The 14,473-nt window shown below is 35.6% G+C and overlaps 1 pseudogene; it reads right to left on the bottom strand.

The window, feature by feature from the left end:
- Positions 1–692: 692 nt before the first annotated feature.
- Positions 693–14,413, bottom strand: LOC113294307 (annotated as a pseudogene).
- Between the last annotated feature and the right edge of the window lie 60 nt (positions 14,414–14,473).

Genomic DNA, 14,473 nt, shown 5'->3' with positions numbered 1-14,473 from the left:
TAAGTTTGGGGGTGATTATCACTTCCCTAGTGCCTTACCTTTAACTCTCAGAAAGTCCCCACACTTAGGACTTGATAATCAAGCTGCTATTCATATTTCTGAGAATCCAGCTTTTCACGAAAGGACTAAACATATTGAACTAGATTGTTATTTCGTCCGTGAAAAACTACTTTCTGGCCTCATCAAGCCTACTTATATGTCATCAGCATTACAATTAGCTGATCTTTTCACAAAACCACTGGGAGTGGATCATTTTCGCCGACTTACAAGCAAGTTGGGTCTTCGTTCAGATAATCCTCAGGCTCCAACTTGGGAGGAGGGGGGGGGTATTAGACGTACATATCTTACACACTTGGAGTGTGCGGACACAACACACGACACCAGAACATAAAGGCAAGTCTTAGTCCGTTGGTACATACATGTTGTATTCTGTTGTAGAGTCCTAGTCCTTTGTTGTAACTAAGTCATATCTTCCTAGTCTTCTGTTGTAAATTGCCCTATAAAAACTCGTACGTCGTTGTCAGATTCAATTGATTTCTTCTCATGTAAACTGTATAAATACTTAATGAAAGATAACTAGTCTACACAGTTGTGAGACAGTAAAAACCCATAACCTAGAATCTTTGACTAGGTAGACGAATTCAATGCATCAAAATGGGCACAAAACCATGAGGTAAATATAATCATATTCCTCAACCATGAAGAAATAGAAAACTGGAATATAATGTACAAGGACTTGTACCGATATTAAGACCCACGGGGCTGAGCTTAATCTCACTTGGAAACCCCACTAACACTAGTGTGCCGTTCGTTTTGATAAGTGACATGTATGGATCGAATGGGTGATCTCCTGCTACAGAATCAATAATGAAGTCAAGTGATTTTGCACAGTCCTGCAATGAAAAAAGCTTATTATAATGAAGTGAATAATGGAAGAAAAAGCTTAGTATAATGAAGTGAATAATGGAAGAAAAAGCACTTCCAAACCAGAAAGTGTATAATATAATCCAACTTTTGGTATTACCTTCATTTGTTGTTGGTTGGATGATATCACAAACTTATCTGCTTTAAGGAGATTCAAGGCTTCCTCTTTCTTAGACATACTTGTGCTAAGAGCAAATCTTATGGTGGAATCCAACCTATTTCAAGTGTGGAAAATTCATGGAATGCCAAGTCTAGTGGCTTTCAAGTTGGGGTTTTCCACACAAAATCCAAACAGGGTTTCATGGTTTGGTGGAAGGGTCTGCGGAATCCATCTGAACGCCAATAAGAATAGCGTTGAACGCCAATAAAATTGGCACAGTAGAAGATAAGAAACGCCAATATGACTGGCGCTGAACGCTAATCAAAATAGCGTAAGTCAAGCGCTACAAAGAATGACGTTCAACGCTATTAACAACAGCGTTCTAGTAGCGCCATTAACAATAGCGTTAAGCGCTATTCACAATAGCGTTACGTGTTATTTATTTTTCTTACACTCTTCTCACATCACTCATGCTTCTTTACCTATAAATTGAAAATAAAAAAGCTTTAAAAGTACAAAACAAAATTTATAAATTTGAAATTGAATATTTAAATTAGCTAATTTCCATTTCATAGATTAAGTTACATGGATTAAGAAAACTAAAAGAGACATTGCATGGATTGAAATAACTAATATTTAGAATTCAACATGATCCGATTTTCATTTTCAAGCTTCATCATTTCTCAAAGTTCACTTCATCATCGGTAAGATCACGATATTTAATTTCCGAAAGCGGGATGGTTCTTAAGAATTTGGTACACATGATCATATGCGAAATCTTTGTTATTAAGTTGAGAATAAAGAGTTTTAGCATGTGCCTCGTACAAAATAAATAAACATAATCTTGTTGTAGGGCCTATAGCCCATAGATGAGCGGCCCAACTAGGTAATTAGGGTTTTCCCATGGTTGTATATAAAGCATACTTCAGCTATGTAATATGGCTGCTGCCTATCAATAGAATCCCTCTTGCCGTCTCTCATATACTTGGTCTTCTCTCTGTTTTTCCCTGAAAGACGTTATCATGCACGAGCTCTTCCCTGTTAATTTTCTTTTTGCCAATCAGCTCGAGGGTGATCTCTTGAATTTTGATTCTTGGTTATGTTCATTGTCGTCAAATCAACAATCACGACGGCAGATCTCCATATTTGTCACTTTGTTTTTGAATCTGGAGAATCGATAAATTTTGTTGTGAATAGAAAAAGCTATTGCTGATCGGCACCTCAAGGAAAAGCTACAGTTCTTATCAAATTGTTAAAATAAAGAAGATCAATTTTTATTGGTTCATTAATCAATCACTCGCACAAACATCAAGGTATACCTAAGTCTTTCATATTTTTTTTAATTCATTCTTTTCTCTGTAACGGAAGAAAAAAAATATAGGGTGCCTTCATGTATGTATATGATTGATTGCATTTGTGTCTGCCATGCTTTGATTTTATTTATTTTTGATCATTTGGTGCCTTCTATTTGACTATGGTTTCATCATTGCTATTTAAAAATTAACTTTCTATCAAATGCTTTTATTGTAAATATATTATTATATTTTAATCTATGATTGATTGTGACGTAGAACTATTGTATTCTATGTGTAAAAGAAAATTATTATATTATTTATTTAGTTTATATATATATATTTCTTTTTCTACCCGGATGATTTTTGTCTTATTTTTGAAAAATAAAAATAGAATACTGATTCGTCTTTAGTACCATGCAAAAATCGATGAAGTGGGTGTCAGTTGATGTTTGTAATTTGTAACGTAGTAAGGATTTTATTTACATTTACTAGTATTATGTCTGTAACGTAAAAGTTAAATGCACATTTTGACAGATTTTAAAAAGTAATAATATGAGAAATGCTTTTTTTTTAGTTTTGGTAGTACTTTTGAAACGCATGAAATCTGTTATATTTGTTTATAGATGCTTTTTAAATCTTTTAATTTGGATTATATTGCCAATAACGATCTTTTATGTCTTTGGTTCTCTGTTGTCAACCAATATGCCATGAAGAGTAACATATATACTTTTGATAAATAATATAAACTTTTTTGTCTGTTTGTGACATGTATATGTGGGGTCTCCATCCCTGGGCCTGTCAATATTTGTCCGATATCCGGTATCCGTTTCCGAGTATTCGAGATCCTATAGGATTTTATCCGTTTTATCGGATATCGGATATCAGATCGGATATTTTATCGGATATTTCTTCCTTAACATATCGAAAACGGATTAGACCCCATCCGAAATGTTAATATCCGATATCCGATAGTATATGAACTTATTTGTAATTTATCCTAATTTCGAGTCTAGTATCGGATATTATCGGATATTGTCGGATAAATATCCGATAAGTGTCAATTATGAAAATGTTTTACAAAGGTTTTTAAGCTTTTTTGTTATAACCGGATATTATCGGATATTTATCGGATATCCGACAGATTAGTCTATCGGAATCGATATCTGATTTTGATATCCTATAGGATATTATCGGATATCGAATATCCGGTAGTGCTTAACATGTCGGATATCGGATTTCTAAATATCCGACGGATATTCTACCATTGACATGCCTATCCATCCCTTCCCGTGTTCACAATTTGGGAATATGTGGAGGGAATCTTTATTCCTCACGATGTTGTCTGTTCACGATGAATTGAAAAAAAATCTCGCATCCTGCCCGTTCCAATCCAGCCTGGTCTAGCCTGTTCTGGCACTGTATCTTGTTCTGATCCGGTTTTGGGTCGTACGCGACTAAAGTGGTTCTGATTTTGTGTATGTACAACGGGAACTAAAATGTGAGGTATGTAACTAATGTTAATGTGCGTTTTAATATTGAATGTTTGTTGGGCTTATTTATTTATTTTAAGAAATGCCTAGTTCTGTTTCCTTTTTTTTTATTAAGATAAGTCCATAAGCGGTCAATTTAAATTATGATTGCTGATCTCGATCATTAAGAATTTTGGTCTTAATGCTATCTTGTTCTCTTGAATATGATATTGGCTATAGTTGAATGGTGTCTTTTGTACAATTGGTTGTACCAACTTGATTCAAATGTATGTATTTGAGGTTTAGAAGTACTTGAACACCATTATTGCATATTTGATATTTTCTCCCCAAATTTGAATGTTCCGTGGAATGTAATCCACTTGCTCGACTATTAATCTGTAGTAGTTTCAAAGATACGTTCAAATAAATCACATGTATTCCAATTTTTGTGAAAAACTCACAAAAGGCGATATGAGTCAGAAAATTTCAATTTCTCTACTTCATCCATGATACTAACGAACTAGTATATATTGAAGTATAATAACAAGAGAACTATCTTTAGTAATATATTCAACCTAAAGTATGTGGTTGACATCTATAGTGAGATTCTCTTGGCATGTTGAGATAATGAATATTCTCAAATCAAGCTAAATGTAGCAAAATTGAAAATGAAAAGAACCCTGAAGTAATGAGGGTTAGACGTAATGACTCATATAAAGCATGTGAAGAGGGACATATATATCATGAGGCGAAGATGTATTTTCCCCAATAGTAATGACACCAAAGTACAAGTATCAGCTGAATATGGGATGAAGCTAAGATGTAATTATAACTCCCATCATAGATGGAAGAGTTGGAAATGCACCTGGTTATAGGGGTTGATATATACAATGTAATGTGTGTATCATAGTAGCAACCAATTTTCACATCAACTTTAATGGCAACAAGAAATTTGCCGGGCTAATTGACTATCTTATTCAGTTGAACTAGATCCAATATATGCACCTATGGAATGAAAACACGAGACATACATTCTCTAAAGGACTTGAGATATATTGGGTGAAACGTAATATATATTCATTCTAAAGTACTTGAGTTGACTCCCACTTTTATTACGTAATAAGGCCACACCACTTATTAAAACTCTCAAGACCCAAGTGTCGAACTCATAATTTTTTTTATTCCACTAGCTTAAGAAATTTAAACTAGTTGTTGAACTATTTCCTTATAATGTGACTACAAGGATTGGATCATCGAGCGCAACGCTGCTCAAAAACATAAAACAAAGACGTCACAAAATCTCTATATGTACCGAGAGATAATCACACCTTGTTAAATTCCAAAGAAACCCACGCAAATGGATATCATGTGGAACCTGACTGTGATGATAATGCAATTGATTGCATCTTGTATAGTCACTAATGTATTTGGAAGTAAACATACTTTAAAGAGACTAATGAGTCAATTTAGTGAAATGTAAATCACTATAGTATTAATTTGGATTATTGAATCCATATTGACTCCGACGATGAAATGTTGGAAATTGACTCATACAGACTTTGACATAATCATAAAGGCACTTTGGTTGTGACATGATGTTTCGTTTTGCAAGGACTCATACGTATATCGTTGTGTTTGAGTGGATGAGACAACGGAAAAAAGATTTACAGAATGCAAAGTAATGCCATATCTCTCAATAAGTGTTTTCTAAAGTACCAAATGCACAACCCTCTCCTCCCTCCCATTATTCTTTTAAGTAAGAGAGCATATCACTCATTTTACAAAGTTTTCAGTAAAACAGGATCGAGACTATCCTAAGATGCAAATGGTAAACAATCCATGTTACAAAGATAACAAGGTGAAATTTAGAAAAATATTCATGCAGAATGCGGACCATTAAAGTGACTTATGGCTCTGGTGAATGTTTTGAAATTTTAGACTAGTTATAGTTCCCAAGAAATTTGCATTTAAAAACTCCTAGCACATATTACACAATTCAAAGTGCAAAGGCTCACCACCCTTATTAATTCTAGAGAATTTACATCAAAAGGACTTGATGAATATTGCATGTTTAATAGGATCAATATAGATCATCTTATACCCAATGGTCTCGCAGAGGCTACCATCAAAGGTTACAGATGGTGCCTAAGGAATAGGTTATGTGTACCAACCTATCTTTTATTGCTTTGGGGATATGCAATATTACACGCATCTTACTTAATTCGTTTTTAGGATCCAATATTAGTCAACACTTTATGCGTACCAGTTGATAACTGGATTTAATCCTGACATTCGTGTTTTTACGCATTTTTGGTTGCACTATATATGTGCCATTACGACTCCACATCGTACTATGATGGGTCTTCAAAACTGTTAAGTAGTTATGTTCTTCAAAACTGTTAAGTAGTTATGTTGTAAATGAGTTCCCAACAATTATCCGCATTTTAAAACTTTTGGAAGGAGATCTCTTACCGCTAGGTTTGCGGGTTATCACTTTAAAGAGATAGTCTTCCCGTCGTTAGGGGGAGATAAGAAAAAGTATTTTCTAAGGGAACGACAGGAATTGTCGTGGTGTGTTCCCACTGTGTCTCATATTGATTATTGTACTCCACAAATGTAAATGTGAAGTGATAAAGAATATTTGATTTTTAGAATGTACATTGATGTTGCTAAAGTGATGAGATCACACATACCAGCTGCAAACCTACCTGCAAAGTTACAAATCCTCAATACGGGATATACACCATAGAATAAGGTTTTGCAACTACACTTAGTGGAAGTGTAGTTGAGGTCGTGGCTCCATAAAGGAAGTTGGAGTAACCACTTGGTTCGATCAATCCTCACCAAGAAAGGAAGTAGGTGAGTAAGGCACAACTTATTTAGATCATCTGAAATCATCTCATAAGATTGTCTCTGAATATGTCCATGAATCAAACTGGAGGACGCTCCGAAGTTTCAAACGATTCAAGAGAACAATGAAATCCTGACGGATTATGAGAATGCATATGAGTCAATGGAAGGATCATGCGTGCACAATGATGATATAATCCATAAATAATTGCTCTAGAAGTAGAGCACAATGAGATCGAACCATGTTTTATTTTGATTAATTTCAAATAAATAGCATATTTGGCCTACGCAATCCAGGTAGAACTTAGTTCTTTGACAAATATACAGGTATTTGGTGTGGTAGTGCTAACCAACCTAGTGTAAATCCTGTGGGACATATGTGATTATTGTCACAAAGTGTAGTGAGAAGAATGAGGTCTTAAAGTATAGAGAATCACCTTGTGGCGCGAGGTTTCTCACAAACCCCTGGATCGCTTACTCTTTTGAACATCATAATGTTCAGTTAATTAGTTTGCTTGGTAGTTTCAAAAGAACTTGAAACATAGTAGATGTGGTTATATCTCTGGAGATTTAGACTCAAAGATATTTGAAAAAGTGCATGATGGCATTTTGCTTCCCAAGTCGAATGACTCTAAACCATGGAGTGTGTTTGCAGTTACACTGGGACATTCACTTATTGATTTAAACAATCAGGCGGATGTGGTATACCCATCTAAGTGACTATGTGATTGGGAAGGGATAAACAAGTAAGGCTTCGTGCCATGCGTATTAAATAAATTCCTGATTCAGAATTATAGCTATCTATGTCGACGGTATGGACATGATAAGTACTCTTAATGGAATAAGAGATCTTACAAACTATTTAAAATATGAATTTGAGATGAAAATCCTAGGAAATCTCGATCTTATCTATGTTCTATACTAGAAGACCGAGATTTTGGTATATTATTCCACCAGTTTGCATATGTCCATTGTCAGGCAATTTAACAAGGATGTACATGCTGCTAGCACTCCCATGATTAGTCAAGTTTCAAATGTACATAAATGACCAATTCGTCCAAAGGAAGATGACGAAGTTGGGTCGGGAGATGAACTTTCCTTATCTAAGTATAATAGATGCATTATTGTACTTAGCATAATGTACTCGACCAAATGTTACATCCTCAATGAACTTGTTAGCTAGATAGAACTCAGTGCCAACGCAACGCCATTGGAATGGTATAGTGAAGGTAATCATGTGCTTAAAAGTAACCATTGAAATAAATTTGTTTATCCATGATGAAGACATAAAAAGGAATGCTAACGAAAGTGCAATCCAAAGGCTGTTGATTATAAAGGAACAATAACTCTTCTCCAACGAAAGTAATCAGGGGGAGATACGGTAGATTATTTTCTAGGTCACTACCGATATTCGGTTTCGAATAGTAAATGACTAAAGGAATAGTCTGGAACAACTCTGAAAGTAATCAGGGGGAGATGCCGACATCAGGGGGAGGATCCAAGGATATGATGTCGACATAATTTACTTCGAAATTGAAGCTGTGTTGTACTCTTTTTCCCTTCGATCGAGAATAGTTTTTCCCAAAAGGTTTTGTTACTTGACAAGGTTTTTAGCGAGACAATACTAAAAGCATCAAGTATATCTGAATCAAAGAAATGAAACACGATAGTCTGTTAAGTAACGTAACTTCCAGAATCAACAACATGGTTCTATAAACATCCAAGTCACCAAAGTAAAGTGTGATAAACTCCTTTTGACTGCATTAGACTAATGAAAATTGTCTGACATCAGGGGGAGCATCTAATGGTGTGTTGAACTCTTTTCCTTGACCGAGGTTACTTTTTCCCACAGGGTTTTGTTGCTTGGCAAGGTTTTTAATGAGACAACAACAAACACCGGGAAGTAATTTCAAACTAAGGCTATTGTCTTTCCCACAAGTATTTTCTGCCTAAGGAGTTGTGAAGCAACTAATCAACTTCAACGGAACAAAGTGATCATCTGCAACATATCACCTTTACTTACATCCGTCACGTTGTACTCTTTTCCCTTCGTCAAGATTTTATCCCACCGGGTTTTCCTTGTCAAGGTTTTAATGAGGCAACATATTCGAGTCCAACTATGTTCTAAGTTTTCTTAATATTGTAATCGTTTTTCTTTAGTTCAGGTTTTGTCCCTCTGGGTTTCCCTGATGACGTTTTAACAAGGCAATTAACTTAGACTCATCGATCTGTGAAGATCGTATTGCATGTGATGAACTACATGTAAAGTAAGAGACAACATGTGACGTACTACATGTAAAGAGTTGTACCAAGGTTTTATCCCATTGGCTTTTTCCTTGTCAAAGTTTTAATGAGGCAATTGATTTCGGCACAAGTCATCAAGGAGAGGACGACATTTGAAGAATTATATTCGAAGCACTATATGTGAAGCACTGCGTATGAAGTTATATTGGACCGCACAAGGGGGAGTGTTGTAGGGCCTATGGCACATAGATGTGCGGACCAACTAGGTAGTTAGGGTTTTCCCATGGTTGTACATAAAACATACTCTGCTATGTAATATGGTTGTTGCCTATCAATAGAATCCCTCTTGCCGTCTCTCATATTCTTGGTCTTTTCTCTCTTTTTCCCTCAAAGAAATCTCTCATATTTAGAAAATTATTTATTTAAAATATGTAGATAATTGAAAATATGAGGTTCCATTGAATAACACTTACAACTTCTTCTAACGTCCATCCTCCCCTGGGCATATTTGCATAAATTGAATGTATAATACCCATGTAAACTTTGGTTTGCTTTTTTATCACCGCCCACCTATTTTCAATACTTTGCCTTGTTCTTCCGTTTTCATTACCACCCTCTTCTACAAAGGCTTGAAACATCCTTTCCCAATAGTTGTTGACTCCTTGATTTTGTCCAACAATCGGTTGGAGACTAATTCTCACCCAAGCTCTTGTAATTGCCAAATCTTCATTTGTAGTGTATGCCATACTTGAACTTAATCGAGAAAAGGTTCGAAATTAAAAATAAAAATCAGTAGAGATAGGAAGCAAAGAAAATCTTGAGATTTTGGGATGGTTTGATTTGTGTTCAAGAAGCCAATTTATAGAACAATTTTAATTTCAAAAATCTGACCATTGGAACACTATTCATATCAGCATTAAGTGTCATTCTTAATGGCGTTTTTTCTGAGTCGTTGATTAGAAGGAGCCGTTGAGAACCCCAATGGTCCAGAATGAAACGCTATTGAGAATAGCTTTCAGCGCCATTCTTATTGGCACCTAACGCCAATTTTAATAGCGCTCATCACAAAAACATCCAGGAGCCACTCGACTTCCCCTTTCCTATTCTTAGTTTTTTCTCTACTCTCTCATTTTTTTCCTCTTGAACAAACTAGTTTTTTGGTTTCGTATATTGAATCAAATCAAATAAAAAGGAAGATAAAATTGAAAGACATTGAAACTTGATTGATACTAAAAATACTTCAACTACATTGATTCCACTATATCAAATTGAAAAAAAAAACGACACAATTGAAGCTACATAGTTCCATAAGCTACATGGTTTCATATATTGAAATGACGAACATTGCTAGTGCTAGGATAACCACAGTTTGCACCAAGTTTTCTAGGAGGATAACCATGTTTTTCCAAAATCCAATTTTGTTTATCCAACATAAATTGCTGCTTCCATTCCGGCAAGGTCTCAACCTCCACATCCAACACTTCGAGTTCATGTTTCTCCAAAGCTAAATCCACGAATTTCTTGTTTGTCTCTGCAATAGCTAATAAATATTCTTCTTGACCATCCAATCTTTCCATCTTCTTTGCATTCTCTTCACTAAAATGTTTCAAAATACAGTCGGTTCCGTCGTTGATGGCCGATAGCTCCGAAGCTTCCCTTTGTTGAGCCCTTTTGCCCGGTGGTCGACGAGCCATCTTGGGTCGCTTCTTGCCGGAGTACTACTTTTTGAAGCATTAACACTAGGAGCCTCCGATTCATCTTCCTCATTTTGGGTACAATCAAATTCTTCGGGATTGAATCCGGGAACATGGGCTTTGAAAAGTCGGTACACCTCTTCATTTCTAAAAGGTTTTCCCTTGTTAACCTTACTATATTCCAATATAGATTTTCTCTCCTACAAAAAACAAACAAAAACCCAAGTTAGAAATCCTTCAATAAAAACTCTTGGAAATTCAGGTGAAGCTTGTGAGACGTTGTCATACTTATACCGTGATGGATATATTGCGGGGACCTGATTCACAAGAAATGTCGGATCTTGAGTACTTGCAGCTCCAACTTCATCTCTGTTTTCTTGACGATATATTTCTAGGAGCAAAAATCTAATAGATTGTTGCTTCCACCACCACACATACATGCTCTGATCAACATGCTTATAGTCTTGTCCTTCAACCACATTAATAGGATCATGGGGGTTAGCAAGGTCTTCCAAACGTTCACGTGGACTTCTTGGAATTGTTATAAATCCCCTTGTTTGCCTTAAAAACCGTTCACCAAGATACATGATACTAGTATCGCTTTCCGGATTATAGAAAGCCACTCTTTTCTTGGAGATTTCACGAGCATGCACTATATCAGGATGATCTCTATACCTACTAGTAGACCGTGATTGCCATTCCGTTCCAACAATTGTCCTCAACTCAATTTGTTGGCGAGTTGTATTAAGAGAGTGTTTGGAAGTACCCCTTTGAAACTTCACTAGACTATCTTTCTTAAATATCATGATTGCAGGCCATACATCAGTCGGTACACCTTCTTTGAGAAAAGGCGTCAAAGTATGAAAATATATGTAAAACCAATATTCTAAAACCATCGCCATTCCACCCATGTTTTTTCCACCTCTAGCAACCGCACTCATGCTACTATACAAGTGACTAAAACAAGCCGAACCCCAATCATAATTACCAATCGCATTCAAATCACGCAAGGAAGCGATCCAACCTTTGCTTGCTCTTGTAGTGGTACGTGCCAATAAAATTTTTGAAATCACCCATAATAAGAAGTATCGAGTCAGAATCTCCCAATTTTCATCATTAATTGGATTGTCCTTGATATAGTTTGCGAGGCAACTAATAGGAAAATCAGGTGACTGCTTTGTAGTGTGCATACCCATGCATAGGTCTAAAGTAGGTATCCTCTAGTTGTTGATTTTCTCTACTTTTCCATCTACTTGTAGCGGCATGTTCCAATCTTCTACGACCATTTCCAATAGGAATTCCGGATAAGTGAACAAAATCTAAAGGGGTGAAACCAATTTCAAAGTTTGGGAAATGAAACGAATTGGTGATATACCACCACCTCTCTATGATTGCATAAGATAGTTGTTGATCAGCTCTCTTAATTCTATTTCAAAAAATCTAGCAAGCCCGGAATTTTGAAGAACTTGACTAGCTCTTTCATGAACCACCACACGATTTTATAAATCTTGAAGGTCTTCTAGATTACTTTTAAACGTGATATCATATTGTGTATCAAGTGGGTCTATACTTGTAGCAATATGTTTCTCATCCCACTCATTTGAACTCAACGTCATAAACACATCCATATCCCAAATCTATACAAAATCATCAAATAAAAACAATATAGTCACACAATGCACTTAAATTGTTTACATAATGTAACTAAAACATGTTAATTCATTATCTCATGGCAATTTCACAATGTTCATCATCTAAAACCCTAAATTACACAATGTTCATCATCTAAAACCCTAAATTACATGTCAAATTTGTCATTGTTAGAATCAAAATTGTTATCATTCATCATACAATCGAGTATCATGCATACAATCAACAATAATATCATCTAAAGCCCTAACATTTCATCAAACCATAAAATAAACTCAAATTATAATTCAACTAACCTCTCTTTGGATTCTCAATCAAATTGAGAAATTGAAGTATGCTTAGATTCCTTAAGACGCAAAGAACAAACCCTTTGAAGCAATTTTATTGATTTGAAGCATGCTTTGAGAATTAAACAAGGGGGGTTTTAGGTTTTGGTTTTTCTTTTTTTCACTCGAGTAGAAGATGAAGTGGGGAAGAAGAAGAAGGGTCAATGGTTTTACTGGATAAAAGAATCAAAAAGCGCTATTAACAATAGCGTTACCTAAGCGCTATTCACAATAGCTTTTGGCGCTATTAAGAATAACGTTTTGACCGTTGACTTGGGTCAAGCGCTATTCTTAATAGCATTTTTTTTGCGCTGTTATCATTAGCGTTCTACGCTATTCTTATTAGCGTTTCTTGTATTCCACCATTACACTTGCGCTTCCATCCACAATTCCAAGTGCTGAGTTGGCGTGGAAGATGGAAGATGGATGGATTCTACCATAAGACTTGCTCTAAGAACTGTCACGTTTTATCCAAAAGCCTTACCGAACTTGACAGCCATATGACCAAGACCACCTAGTCCAATATACACCAAGGGATTTTCCAGGTTGATTCATCTTATGGCGAATCATTGGTGAGTAAACTATAATTCCAGCACATAATAACGGTGCCGCTGAAGATAAAGGATAGTTGTCGGGAATTTTGTAGCAGTACGTGTTCTTTAACGATCGCCATGAATATAAGTGACGAAGAAAACTATATATTATACTACAGAAATGTTAAGAGCGCGCGCACAGAAACAACAGTGTCATTAAACTTGCCTTTCATGAACAACAATATAACTAGAGTATCCTCCTTTTGTGATTGTCCCATCCACATCAACACCATTGAAGGTATACACTTTACCCTCTGAGCAATGATTTTCAAACCCATCATCACAATACTCACAATTTCAACACGTACTTAAAATCGTTCCTACACCAGCATGATCACCAACTTTGAATCGATGGTTGTTGGGTCCAACCTCTGTTACAATTTGATGAGAAGCCGAAGCTTACAATGAAAAGAAATTGAAATTGATAACTTCAAAAATGATAAATAATCAACCAATTTAGTTTCTTCTACCCTTTGAATAAAGGAAGAACCTAAAAATGGAGATTCTTCTCAAATAACTTACAATTTCTACCCAATTAAATTGGAAACTATAAGATTATGAGAGGCATTTAGTTGATATTCTAAAATTAGATGATCTAATTCCCTCTCTCGTCCTCACACAATATTCTAAAACTCCAAAAACTCCTCCTTTAACCTTATCTCTTCTACTTTATATTAGCACCAAGGGCATACTTGGCATATTCAAAGTAATTTTAGGATGGATTATAAATGGTGCTTCAATATCGATATGGGACATCCATAATACATCACAATTCCAGCAATCTCATGCCTATTAGAAGATATCAATGTAACAAACGGCAATAAATTCAAAACGGATAATTAAAGGACATACCCAGGTACCACTGGATATTGAGAATCTCCATGTTTATTCTTTGTCCATATAACATCAGCATATATAACAAACTCCACAGTGTGTAATTTTAATTGAAATATCATCAGCTCCAACTATCCTGCAGTATAAATCAGTGAAACAAGATAATTGTCATTTTTGCCACCAACTTGCATTGGCGATAGAGATACACCATAATAAACAGTAACAAGCTGCACAACACCTTCTTTTTAGTATTGGTATATAGAAAGAGAACTATATACTGTACTGTATGTGATATATAAAGCTTGAAGCAAGAAATTACAAGAATCAAATCCAAGGAAACGAAACATATACCTGCGGTTGAATTTGTAAGGAGATAGAAGACCAGTTGGATCTCTTGCTGCCCATCCTAAGCAGTTACACTCCTCAGTATTCATTATGGGAAGGCACAACAAAACCAAGCTGCTAGATAATAACCTTTTAGAGATATAATGAGT

Source organism: Papaver somniferum, chromosome 7 (genome assembly GCF_003573695.1).
Source record: "Papaver somniferum cultivar HN1 chromosome 7, ASM357369v1, whole genome shotgun sequence".
Lineage (NCBI taxonomy): Eukaryota > Viridiplantae > Streptophyta > Magnoliopsida > Ranunculales > Papaveraceae > Papaver > Papaver somniferum.
This window is presented reverse-complemented; position numbering and strand designations above follow the sequence as displayed.